The sequence below is a fragment of the Stigmatopora argus genome, chromosome 6 (genome assembly GCF_051989625.1).
Source record: "Stigmatopora argus isolate UIUO_Sarg chromosome 6, RoL_Sarg_1.0, whole genome shotgun sequence".
Classification (NCBI taxonomy): Eukaryota; Metazoa; Chordata; class Actinopteri; order Syngnathiformes; family Syngnathidae; genus Stigmatopora; species Stigmatopora argus.
The window spans coordinates 14,956,623-14,970,446 of record NC_135392.1 but is presented as its reverse complement, the minus strand read 5'-3'; the positions used below and the strand labels follow the sequence as shown (position 1 = coordinate 14,970,446).

Here is a 13,824-nt window from a genome sequence, read left to right as displayed (position 1 = left end):
GCTGAGTGGACACTCTAAATAGCCCCTAGATATGGGTGTGAGTGTGCATGGTTGTTTTTCTCCTTGTGCCCTGCGACTGGCTGGCCACCGATTTAGGGTGTCCCTGTCTCTGGCCCGGAGTCAACTGGGGTAGGCTCCAGCACCCCCCATGACCCTAGTAAGGATGAAGCGGTTCACAAAATGAGATGTTACATTAACAGGTGCATATTTTTTCTGTTGGTCCCTATTTTACTATTAATTTTTACAATGTTTGTTCATGGTTTCTGATAAATTAAAACGAAAAAAAAAGAAACCCCCCTAAAAAAATGCAACTTACTGTCACGGCAAGCAGTAGTTGTACCCAAATGCAGGGAAGCCGTCAAAGGACGAGTAAATGGTGTGCTCTAACAAAGCTTTTATCAAAACGTGGCAGGGGTATCAAGAAAATAACAATGACTTGGAATCAAATAACAAAATAAAACTTGATGGGAAGACATGGGGAGACGAGATACATGGAACAAGGCATGATAACTTGGCGTGACGTAAACACAGTTGACGATCTGACACTGACTTACAAACACGCAGGGTTTAAATAGACAGAAAGGGGTTGATTACAATTAGGAACACCTGGGTAACACAAGAGAGAGCAAGCAGGGGGGAGAAATGACAGGTGAATACAATGGGCAATCACTCGGACAGGACACACAGGCAAAAAAATCATAACAAAACAAACCAACACCCCAACTAACTCTCAGACTTACACTACAGTGCGACTTATTCAACTTAATGCCGGAGACGCAAATCTAAGCACCTGCTTTGATTGTACAGGGACTGATCGGCTCATCGTCAAATTAATGAGAGCCAGTGTCATTAAATCTGTTTTGAGAGAGTGTGAGAGTGAATGCAAAGCCATTTCAGAGCCGCCGGGAGTGTAAAATGTGCCCATTGTTGTTGAGTGGTGGCAGTGCATGGTGGCCTTTAGAGCTGATTTGAAGACTAAAATATCAGCAGTGTTTCCATGTCCAAAACAGCATGTTTTCTGGGATTATAAATTACGTCTGTTTTTTTTCTTTTTCTGGGTTTTATTGTGGCTCTACCACATATCTCAAGTAGACTGTCTGTCTTCTTTGAGTTAGACTACATACAGTACTATACCTTTTCCTGGTAATGTACTGAACTGAGTCAGCAACTTTTATAAACCGGGGGCGAAATGCCAGACACAAACAGAGTCAAGCCACAGCCCATTCAAACTATATTCTCCTTAATATGTGTCCTTGATATGCAGAGGCTGTACACACCCAAAGGAAAGCGTTCATTTTGTATACATACATGTATATATCTATTCAGGGATCAGCCGGTCTCTCAGCAAGCGCTCCTCACTCATCATAATCAATATTCTACCAATAAGTGACATCTCCAATGACAACTATCTGACGTTTGGGCCGAACACGTCACAGGATCTTCTCGCTGATGTTCTCGTATCTATCAGCATCCATTTTTAATAATAGTACAGTGTGTGGCATTGGTACTGCTTGTCAAGTATCTCAGCCTCCTGTCAGAGTGTGGGTTTACCGAGAGGGATAAGTGCTCTTACTGCCGCAATGTGTAAAAAAAAGTGCTGTTGTTACTGCCCACCTCTCCTCAACCATCTGTGGAGTGGCATGGCGATGTGACAATTACATAAGGTGTTCACAACAAGCCCCCACTTTTTCTATCTTTTGCTTCATTTTTGACATGATTTCCCTTTGAAAGACCTTCATTGATTTAATCTTTGGGGTTTAGCAAGGAAAACATTTTTTAATTTTTTCAAGATTATTTTTCCAAATACTAGTATTTTGAAATTGACCAAGGCTGGGTAAGTTCACGTCATAACGCTGAGATAGAATTTGATTGAACAAAAATGAGTTATTGTCAAAATGCGATTAATCGGAGTAATCTCATGCTTTCGCTCACAATTAAAAATGACCATAAACACATCACACTGTCCGACCCTCCTGCTGGTTTGAATCACAATTCTTTACAAGCCTGTTTGCTTACTGTCCATTTTCCTGCAGGATTTTTTTTCTCTTGTTATTGGATCATGGTCAAGCTGTCAGGTGGCACATGAAGAGATGGCATATTTTGAATACCCATTTGCTTTTGTTTACTTAGATGTGAGCACCTTTGCCGTCATTTTTTGTAGAGAAAAAAATATCTCCTGGCAGAAGGGTTCTGATTTCAGTAGACTCTCTCAAAACCTTTCAGAATGATGCAATGGCACATTTCACATCACTCCAGCCACACTAACCATTTGTTTATTGAGTGTGTTTGAAATTTGTTGAAAAATGAATGCTCGTTCTGGCAGTGGCAAGTTAAACTGATCTCATCAAAGGCAGAATTTTTAGATCACATTAGATTGTAATGCCGATCCTAATGTTGTTGCCAGCAACAGGAGTAGTCTCAGTGGTTTGAAACACTCCGTTCCAGTTACGTGAAAGCCAACTGGAGCAGATACTTTAATGAATGTATTTATGAACACATTTAAAAGGCTCGTAATTCAGTGAGATTACACCTTTCTGCTTTAAACAACAGAAAGAGACACTATCATTAAATTGGGGTCTTCAACTTGCTGTGATGTGCTATTGTTGATAAACCAAAGGTGATAAAACCAATTTGGACATCCAGGACAACACTGGGCTTTTAACTGCAGTTTCACTTCACACATTTGTGCCCCCATGCAATATCGCCACAATAATGTCTTGCAGGTTTTTCTCCCTCAGGAGACGCATTCACCGGATAGCCTGAAAAGATGACACAAGAAAAAGAGAAAGAACTTCCAGAGAAATTGGCATATCATGGCCATACTCAATTTCCACAAACAATAATGTGAAAAAGTTGCTTTATTTTAACATATACAGTAAAATATGTATGCACCAGTGGCGGTCCATGCATTTTCTAGTAGCGCCTTCAGCTATCGGAATCAATCCAACCCTCAAAAACTATTTTATGGCTATAAAACCTCTACTGCAGCAACAGCTGCGACACATAAAAAATCATCAATAATAACCTCATACAATTGAAATATTATTTAGGAATAAAGCCATATTTTACTCACCAAAAATCCTTTTTAACTGTACACAATATGCATCCTCCTTTCTTTCCTCCTTCTTTTCTATCGCCATCGAAGCTAATGCTGAAAGTCGAGCCTGTCCTGTCGTATTTCTGGCATACGTTTTTATTCGATTTAGTGCTGAAAATGTTTGTTCCCGGTTGCGACAGGCTTGCTTGCTTTGGAGGTGTCCGACCTTTCTTAATGATGTCCAACTTTATTTTCTTGAAAAGTCCGTCTTGAAAATGGCTTTGCCAGTAAATCTGCTAACAAATCCATTTCTTCTCCTCCTTCAGCCATTGGAGGTTGACAAAACCGCTATTAAATCAACACATCAATATATTTGCTTGTGTAGCTCGCTCCAGATACAGTTTGGTAGCTCTGCCTAGTCCACTCTATCACTGGCGAATCATAGTTGGCGAAAGCGATGGCGTATCCCTACGCCTGCGAGAAGGAAATGACGTATCCCTACGCCTGCGAGAAGGCCTTGGTGTCACCAAATTGAATTCTGATTGGTTGAAGCAACAGTATTATCGACGCTTGTTTAATGCAGCAGAGCCTGCAGAACTGATTGTGAAGGCCTTGAGGCAGATTTCTGATCCTGGCAACAAATAATGGCTGAAATGTGATTGGTTAAATGCTTCAATATGAAAACACGCATCTGGAAGCAGTGCAAGGAGGGGGGAAGCAATGAAAGGAAGCTGACAGACAATTTGGAATTATTTAATAAGTATTCATGGACAAAATATAATTAACATTAGTCTGTGATTCAGATATTTCTTAGGCCAGCAGAGAAGGCGTTGAAGGCCCTGACGGCACACCACTGGTATGCACATTTCTGTTATGTATGTACAATATCACAATTACTACAATTATACAATTATATATAGTAGCATATTTTCTATGTGAAACCTTAATAGACTATGTTGCATGTGGCAGGAAATACCATTGCAGCTTGCTGTAACTGTGAGTGATAGATCATTTTATTTACCAATGAGCGATATTGTGGAGTTTTTGGTCCCAAAATGTAAGGATTTGGGGAAACAAGGCAAGATTGAAGGTGGATATTACAAAAAAGGAAAAATGATAATCACAGAATGCAGAATCTGAGAAGAAACTGAAAATACACAGCACTGTACTTTTGGGGAATAAGAAGCAAAGCACAAAGGACAAGCAAAGAAAAAAGCCGAATATGACAGTAATTCTATTATGGCTCCACCGAGCGTGAGTAATCGGGGCCAAAAGCTAAAAAAAAAACCCAACAAACAAAGGTAGAACAAATTTCTAAGTTTTTTTTCAAAAAGTACCAAACAACTGGCAACTTATATGAAACAAAAAGCGATGTCATAATGACAGGAGCACCAATACATGCACGTTTTACAGACTATAAGCCGCACCGACCAAATTCAATTAAAGAGAGGAGGGGGACACACACAAAATCAACATAAGACACATCTAACTATAAGCCACAGGTCTAACAGAGTCCAAAACATGAGATGACATACTAGCTAGGATTTATAGTAATTTGCGTATTTTGAGTCTCAGGGGGAGGAGCTCCAGTCTTTAAAACCGACCTAGTCCTAAAGTGCGTGCAGTGTTCTTGTCTTTGTCGTGGCAGCAGTTTCCACCCACGCCAGCCATTGGTGCATTCACACACACGACTGGGTAAATTAGCACTCATCTTAAAATCTAATGAAAACCTGATGCTCTTTTAAACCCTGCAGTGGTAATTAGCATAATAATTACAACATACCAAAAAAAAAACCACCGGGGGAGGATCGCACAACAAACTCATGTCAAGTGAATTATTTAACATACTATAGAAAACTGGTCAGGAGTATTCAGCTCTCTATATAGTTTGAGCATTTAACTGATTTAATAGCCCACAAATGTTTAGAAAGAAACAAAATCACTTCATGATATTAAGTGATATTAACATAGATGAAAATCAGATGCACTTTTGCTTTGGCTTTTTTGGGGGGGAAATTGAAAAATATTTTTCTAACAATCAAACTGCACAAAAAACCTAGTGTTTAAATTCACAAATGGGATACAGGGACATCTTTAAAATGATTTTAAAATGCGGGGTGATCACAATTTCAGCATCTTTGTCAGATTTTATTCATCTAAAGTGAAATAGGGCAGCAAATTAATGAGAAAATAATCTTTTGCATGGTGTTGGAGTCTAATATGAGTGCTTGGGTGTCCAAAGTATTTTAAGGCTATGAAATGATTAAAAACCTCTAACTGTCTTCCAACATGATCATTAAAATGTATGAAACAAGAGACACGGGTCAGCAAAAATAAAAAAATAAAACAGTTCCACCCTGAAACCTGTTGGCCCAATTGGTCTAATGCATGTATTTGCTTGCAGTAAGTGAAGCCCACTTTACTGCCTGCCAGTAAAATAGTTTTATGCTCGTTAGTGAAAATTGCTTTTTGTTTAATTACGTGTGGCGCATTCAGGTTATACGAGGGAAACATCATGAATTTAAGTAGACTTAAATATTCTAAACCACAATTTAATACTAGTAGCTCATTCTGAAGCACAATTCAGCACATTTAACGCTCCTCTGGCAGGCTTTTCCAGGAATTGATTTGTGACCATATGCCTGGTGTGAAAGAAAATTAGGATCTTAAACCTCATGGTCTAATACTACTTAATTGGTACACTGTCGATTGGTCGCCGGTCTTTTGGTCGCCGATCTTTTGGTCGCCCGGAAGGTAAGTGATAATTACCATTTAAATAGTTGCTCAAATTCCCTAAATACAAACTGCGAATTACTATTAAGTCATACTTAATGACCTAGTAATTATTAGGCTAAAGAAAAGCTCCAAATTTCCCGGACTTTTATTGTTTTTTGTTGGAGAACTTGTTAAGACCCTGACTGACGTAGCTTCTTAAAGGGACAACGCATGTACATACAAATTCTTATAGACTCACACGTCGGCTCAGTGAAACTGCTCATGGCCATTGTTGGCTTTTATTGATGCGTAGACCGTGTTGTTTTACCTTGTTTTGTCGCCGGTCTTTTGGTCGTCGGTCTTTTGGTCGCCGGTCTTTTGGTCGCCGGTCTTTTGGTCGCCCGTTGTCGCGGTCGGGGCGACCAAAAGACCGCGACCAAAAGACCGGCGACCAAAAGACGGCGACCAAAAGACCGGCGACCAATCGACCGCACACGACTTAATTGGATAGCGTGTTAATAGAAATGAAAAAATAAATCTCCAATCAGCAGAGAATAGACGTAAAGATAAATTGAAACCCTAGTTTGACACTCAAATTCAGAACCCTATCCCTGTCTTAAAAACCTAGTTTGAACTCCAAACTGGGTTATAAACCATCATTTGAAACTCTAATTCAAAACCAAGAACTTAATTACTACTAATGTACTAACAAATTTTTCCCAATGTATAAAAAAATTAGAGAAAAAGAAACAGCGCAGAATAGTCAGGACACATTATGCAGCACCATATGGCAGGTTTATGACAATCATTTTACATATTGTTACTCTCATAAAACCAGCTGCAACCATGTGTTGATTACTTAGTTACAGCTTGGAGTTGTAAATTTCATTTAAATGTGACATCTTTTGGTGGCCCATAGAAATATACAATTACCCCTGTTTTTTCTTTACTGGGTTTATCCATTTTTTAACCTATCTAACTAAACTGGTACTATAGCGGCCAACAAAGCGAACAAGAAGCTTATTAAAAGAGAAAAAAAGCATTTCAAGAGTAGGCCTACTGTTGAGAAGACAGGCTGTGCAGTAAATGTCCTTGATTATATAAAAATATCACAGTCCGAGATTGCGAGGTAGAGTTTGTTTGTCTCCTATTGTGCACTCATTGTGATATGCTTGTTGCCAGGGTAACTCTTGTTTTCACAACAAGAATGTGTAGGATGCGGCAGTAAATCCGTGCTTTGCTTCACATAAGTGGCACATTGAAACAGATTAATTAAAACGTACCCGATTTGAAGGGCCAAAAATATTTTGACAAAAACATACCTAGTGCCTGTGAGAAATGCAACAAGGATGATTTAGAGATTATAATCAATGTGAAGAGTGAAGATACCGCAGTACCTGAGGCAAGATACAAAAATATTGTTTGATTTGCCCCCCAAAATAACACAAAGATGTCAAACATTACATTGTAAAAAGCATCCACATCTAAACAACAGCAGAATTTCATTATCGTTCTTGTTTTTATTGTCCGTAAAAAGGTCCAACCAAACTAAAACCAAACCTGCACATCATATTTAATATTCTGGTTGAACCTAAGCATCCAGCTAGCTAGTTTATATCTGCAGGCCCCAAAAATTAAATTCATGGGTGAAAAACGGTGTGGTAATATCTAAATATAGAGCACTGCAGGGTTTAAAGCTAAGAAATAAGTGTTGAAATGTCCGTCCTTGACCAAAGGCCACATGCAGAATAACGTGTGATGCTTTAAAATAATGAAGCAAATGTTTCATATACTTTAAAACACACGCTCTACTGTAGCAGCCCCGGTTCGGGTATGTCTTCTTAATTTGATAAATCATCACGGTCAACTTGGGGGTCACTAAAAGATGATTAATGAGCCTTCGGCTCCAACATGATATTTATGTACTGTATTGCAATAGGGCTACAGTCCGTTCAGCCCCGAGTGCTGCAACTGTCCCTTTATAAGTCATGTTGACCAGAACCGGAGGAGCAAACCAATTGGGAGTTGCTTACCTGCACTGGATGAGTGATTCATTGAATTATTCAACTCGGTCAGCGTAGTTTAAACATTAATGGCTGAGTGGGAGTTCCCTTCGGCGGCTCCCAGGGGACACACACAAGTTGGGTGTCCACTCTAATTGCGAACTCTCGTCCAATAAAAGTCTGAAATAAAGTGAGTGGATTGTGGAGAATCTTTTTTTGTTGACCCTTGAACTAACAAAATGTATTTCTCCTAGGGTCACTGCAGTAATGACCTTGACTCTAGTTAGTCATATTAACTGAGTAAATACTGTACTTTAACTGTATGACAACTATTTCAGTACGATATAGACCAAGGGTGTCAGACTTGGGTTGGTTCGCGGGCCGCATTAATGTCAACTCGGTTTTATGTAGGCCAGACCATTTTAGATATAATATTTAGATTTTTTTAATACATGGATTAAAATCCCTGAATATTCAGTTTTTTATAGATCTAAAACAATGTTTATTTTAGCTTTTTAAATATATTTTTAGATTTTACAAAATTATTTTTTAACTAAAAACAGAAAAAAACTGTTTAAAAATTACAATTATTGATTTAAAAGGGGGGAAATCAAGAAATTTAATATACATCTATACTCTTCATTTTAATCTGATCCTAAAACAGAAAGTCGGCACTAATGATTTACTTTCGCGGGCTGCACAAAATGATGCGGAGGGCCAGATTTGGCCCCCGGGCCACCACTTTGACACCTGTGATATAGACCATAATAACCTTAAAATTGACTTTCTATTAACATTCAAGAGTGGGCAATTATTTACAATTCAAAACTTTAACTTTTCATTGCTAAACAGAAAAATGAAATCCACATTGGGTACAATTTTATTCATCCAGTTATTCTTTGAAGTAATTGATTGTTCTGTTTAAATGTGTATTACTTGAAAAAGAAGACATACACAATTTATATTTTATTCATGTAACTCACACCCCTCAAAGCTGTTCTCCAAAGACCCTGATGGAATATTACGTAACTTTATTCACATATTCAATATGAAACAGATATGGGGATGCAATTTGTGAAAGGAAAAAAATAGATTGAAGCACTTTTTTAAAACTATACTAGGCTGCATAAATAGTTCATAAATAATGTAACCTATTAAGTGATGCAATTGCAATAGGGGTCATACAACATCCCATTTGCTGCTAATGAGAAAAAATATATAATATGAGTGTTGTTGTTTCACATATATATTTATACATTTTTAGGACACAAGTGAGTCTTTGGCTTTCCATATTCCACTGACCTCATGTCCTTGGTCAAAGTTAAAAAGCACAGCATTTTTTTTTTGCCGAGTGGTGTCTTATGCAATTATGTGCAAACCTGATTGATCACGACCCTGACAGAAGTACGATGGAGAGTCCTCATAGTAGCTCTCCTCTTCCTGAAAAGCATTAGTGCCACAATCAGTGCCACTCTACAGGCTTGCCTACCAAGCCATCATTCAAGCCACCCACCTGAGTGCGCACCCTAACCCTGGGGCACTTGTGACCCTCCTGACATATTTATGTTGCCATGAAAATGTTCACAAGCCTGTGACTTAAATGTTGTATTTTTTTTTCAGGATATTGACTTCCATTCCCTTCTTTTTCACTCTACTGTGCAGTCAGATGAATTAAGTTGCGCTCATATTGCTGAGAAACATGATCCCAATGGTAATTTTTAAGCCTATCAACCCAATCAACACTTTTATTCTTTTTACGACCGCAAAAATAGCATTTTGTCTGTCCTTGTAAACATATTTATAATTAGAACGGACTAATATTTTGCACCGATTAAGCTTGCAGAGAAGGGAAAGATTTAAAATTTATTTTTCCCCACAATTGGCTTAGCATAATGCTGCTATATCAAACGCCCAAACTGTGAAAAGAGGATTTGGTCGATTGCACCATTGTTGAATTGGTTCAAATATAGTACAATAGCTTCAAAAAAAGGACTTTTCGTACACAAACCTGAAAAGGAAAAAAAAGGGATTGGATTTGACAGTAAGTAAATGGTGCTTTTGTGAATTTTGGATTGAGGACGCTGTTGGAAACTGCCAAGAATTTAAAGATGGATTCCCTTTGTTTTCATTGATCGCAACAAACGTGCGCTCTTACGCACAATTTCATGACGTAAACCACGAAAAGTATCCAAATAGTTCAAATTAAGAGCTTTTTAATGTGTATATATATTTAATAAATTGCTTTTGCTATTTCAGGGGGATGTTAATGCACATGTGCGGAAGGAACGTTTGATAAAAATATCTATTGTGAGTACTACGGTAAATAACAATCACATCTAAGTCTGTTGTAAGGAATGAGTCATTTTCTGACAGCGTATTCTTTTCATGTGGAAACTTTTGTCTGTGCAATATCAGACGATCTTCCTTCCCAGTCAATGGAAACCCTCTGCTCTTCTACCCACAAGCACACGACCCACCACCTACCAGCTGCTTGTGATGCAGACACTGTGTGGGGGTTTGCGAGTTTAATTCATCGTCAAGCTCAGTGTTACAATGTGTTTCCGCATATTCTCAATTTCTCAAGTCTCTCAATTCAATGGAGCATCTTGCGTGTTCTAAGCACATGGTGGCATGACCCTGGAGTCCAAGCTCACAGACGTCCTCCTAGGAACCAAAGTGGAAGCCTGCCGGAGGATATGTATACTATATTTCTTATCTACTTTTTGGGAAAAATGAATAATGGTCAGGTGTAGTCGCTTTTTTTCCCACATAGTTGGTGTCTGTTTTTGTATGCAGTCTATATCTACATTAGCATCAAGGGAAGGAATGTTTTGGACCCAGTTTTAATCACTTCAAAATGAATATTCCATTAAATTGATGTAGTAGTTGAAATTGACTTGCCCAAAGTCAGCAAGTTTTGAAATTAACTTATATTTTATAAGTTTATATATTCTAAGAGACAGTCTATTTCCAGCAAGCTCCAATTGCTGCAGCTGGACACACTTAAGCATAAACAATTTGTGTCCAGTGGGCACAAAATCAGAGTTAAGTAGGTCATAACACTAACACTTTTGATTATTTGAAAATGGTTATATTATTTTCTGAAGCTAAATCCTCCTAGTTACCAGGAATCATAAAGCCATATAAGGTACTGTATAGTATACAAATGTTGCATGCGTCAATTGGACAGGTGTAGTGCAGTCGTATTTTATTACATTCATTCCGAAAAGAAAATCTCTATTTAAGGCTATTTTAATCCATTAAAATGTGCTATTGTAGGCTACATTCTAGTTTAACACAAAGCCAACATAACAAAATCTGGAAATGTTAATTTTTGCAAGGTAAAGGGAGAACACACTTGAAATATTACCCACTGTGCTATTTCTCTGTTCCCAATAGGTCTGATTCTCAGAGGGGCTCTGTAGGGATGGGCTTAACCCGAGGCATTTCCAAGTTATTTGGTATTCTTGTTGTCTCAAGAGAGTTTTCCTCCATAACACTGGAAGGTTGGTTTGAATACAATTTAGAGATGATTCATTTATTGCCACAAGCATGTCATATTTTGAAATCTGCCTATGCAAAAATATTTGTTTGGTAGTTTTTTTTTGTTTAAAGTTGTGAATACAATTCATCAATAATGTTCATGGTTATTTCAATGAAGTTAAAAAGTATTCATTTTGGGGGTATCAATATTTTTTTTCATTACAACACATGACGAGTATTTTTTTATTCTAGTATGATACAATGAATAGTCCTTTTGCATTGGACGACAAGGCGTGCAGCTTTTTATTTATTTTTTTCTTGAATGGCTGCTGACATCTGAGACCAATATGCTTGGGATTAACAGTCCAATAAAGCTGAAGCATTGACACTTGACACACCTCATCACAGTGGTCTGCTTTGGTCTGCTTCTGGAGATGTGCAATCATAGATAGATAAATCCATTTCCAGTATAACCATTTTGAGATGAACGGAGAATGAATAGCTGCTTGTTCACTTAAAATAAATCATTTTTCCCCTCGGCCCTATGGGAATATGATAGAAAATTGCATGTGCTTGTTGTGTGCAACACTCTGTAATCGACATTTTCAGAGTGCAGTTAATAGAGCTAGTGGAAGAGCAACCCACTAATCTTTTACATAGAGAATATCATGCAGAAGTATAAATTACTGGTCAAGACAAGGCCATCAATTTAGAGAACATTCATGCTGAGGTATTGGTAATCATACAAACGGTTGTGAATTTGTGTCTTAGATTGGATTTTAAATGCACCTACCAGGCACAGTGGGTGGCCAAATACAGCGCCAGCAATAATCTCACTCGGCATGTGTGAATCTTTTTGGTTTACTCTTTCCTGTGGCTGAAGTCACACATCCAGTTTTTGTCCAACTTTACGTCTTTTGAGTCTGTATCCGTTTTTGCTACCGCAACCAAAATGGCGCCGTTCAAGTGGCAGCCGGTGGCGGTAGCTCCGTCCATTCTTGCTCGTTTTGTGTTTTTGCTGCTTTTCTGTCTTAATGATTTGATTTGGTGATTCTTAATGATCCCATTTACTTTGATTTGCTTTTTACTTTGTGCTTTTGCTTTGTTGTTCTGTGGCCTTTGCGACTGTACTGTCTAACTTATAACTATGCCCTTTTTTGCTACTGTCGCAATGAAATTTCCCGAATACGGGATGAATAAAGTTATCCAATCCAATCCAATTACCTATTTTTATACACTAAATTTCAATTTCAAGGTGAATGTTCCGATCGGGTCCATCCTATGCAGAAATGATGACTAGTACGAAACATTGTAAAAGTGAGACATGTACTGTCAGGCTCTGAATTGGAGTCCATTACACAGGGCCAAATTTGTATTGATTAAAAAACCTAACTTTGATACATGCCCTGTTTCTAACAAGAAGTGATTATGCGATGGAGAGAAAATCATTTTTCTACAAATAGGGGAAGAGAAAGGATGAGCACAAATAACAAAACACTGCATGTTAAAGTGGCATCCGTGTTATTTTGTTGCACCCACCCACCACTGCCAACAGCTCATAACACACACATGCACACATAAATTTGTGACATATATATCAGCAAATAAAGTGGCGAGTACAATCTGTACACTAACAGTAAATGCATCACTGCTTATCTAATCGTCTCTGTTAAATGAATGTTTTAGTCATATTCTTCATCTACCTAAAATCACGCGCTCAGTCACATCAGGTATGAAGATGTTAAGCGTGCCTCATAAATATAAGCTTAGAGGATTACACAATCAGGCTGCTTTAGTCGCCACATCAACACCCTGTCATCTCCGGATACCCGGTTACCATGGTTACGCACATTAGTTTATCTATAAAAACCTGCAAACACATTTCACTGAATGGATTCAATTCACAAAGTTATGTAATTCATGAAACTGTACTTTTTTAAAGAGAAAATGTGACGTAATGGTCCATTTTTGTCGTCAAGATTGAATACTTCCCAGTTCAAATGGATCGAAAGTCTGCTAATGATAAACTCATTTAAAGAGTTTTCTTTATATTTTAAGAGTCACATGATTGCACATCTATCATCGAAGGATCATGAAAGAGTTCATTAAAAAAACCTGATTAAAATGCATTAAAAATTTATTATCCAAATTTGCATTGAGAATTTCCTTTAGTATACCTGTGGCTTATATATGAATAAATATTATTTTCTTGTGAAATTTGGGATTACTCAAAATTGTCCTTAGGTATTATTGTAAACGTGAATAGTTGTATGTCTAATTGTGCCCTGCGATTGGCTGGCAACTCATTCAGGATGCAGGCTGTATATAACTTTAAATATATAGTAATATTATATCTACATACATTTTGAGAACAGAGATGTGCACAAATGAGACCCAAGTAGCTTTTGTATTTCCTGCCAATACACTGGGCAAATGTTCCTATTTTAGTGGCCTTTATATGGATTTATGTCGGAATGGCTCATGTGGAGTCAATCATGTGATTGCCGTGTGTACTGAATGCAGAGTTGACATATGGTGTCCTGCTCTAAACATATCACTCCCTTTACAGATGGAAAGTGCTGATGG

General features: G+C 37.9%; 1 protein-coding gene across 1 annotated transcript in view; it reads right to left on the bottom strand.

Moving 5' to 3' along the window:
- traip (TRAF-interacting protein) overlaps positions 1 to 524 on the bottom strand; it is a 30,223-nt gene extending 29,699 nt beyond the window's left edge. The window contains exon 1 of the mRNA XM_077602950.1: positions 317 to 524. The gene's annotated coding sequence lies outside the window, so the exon portion shown is untranslated. The remainder of the gene's footprint in view (positions 1 to 316) is intronic.
- Between the last annotated feature and the right edge of the window lie 13,300 nt (positions 525 to 13,824).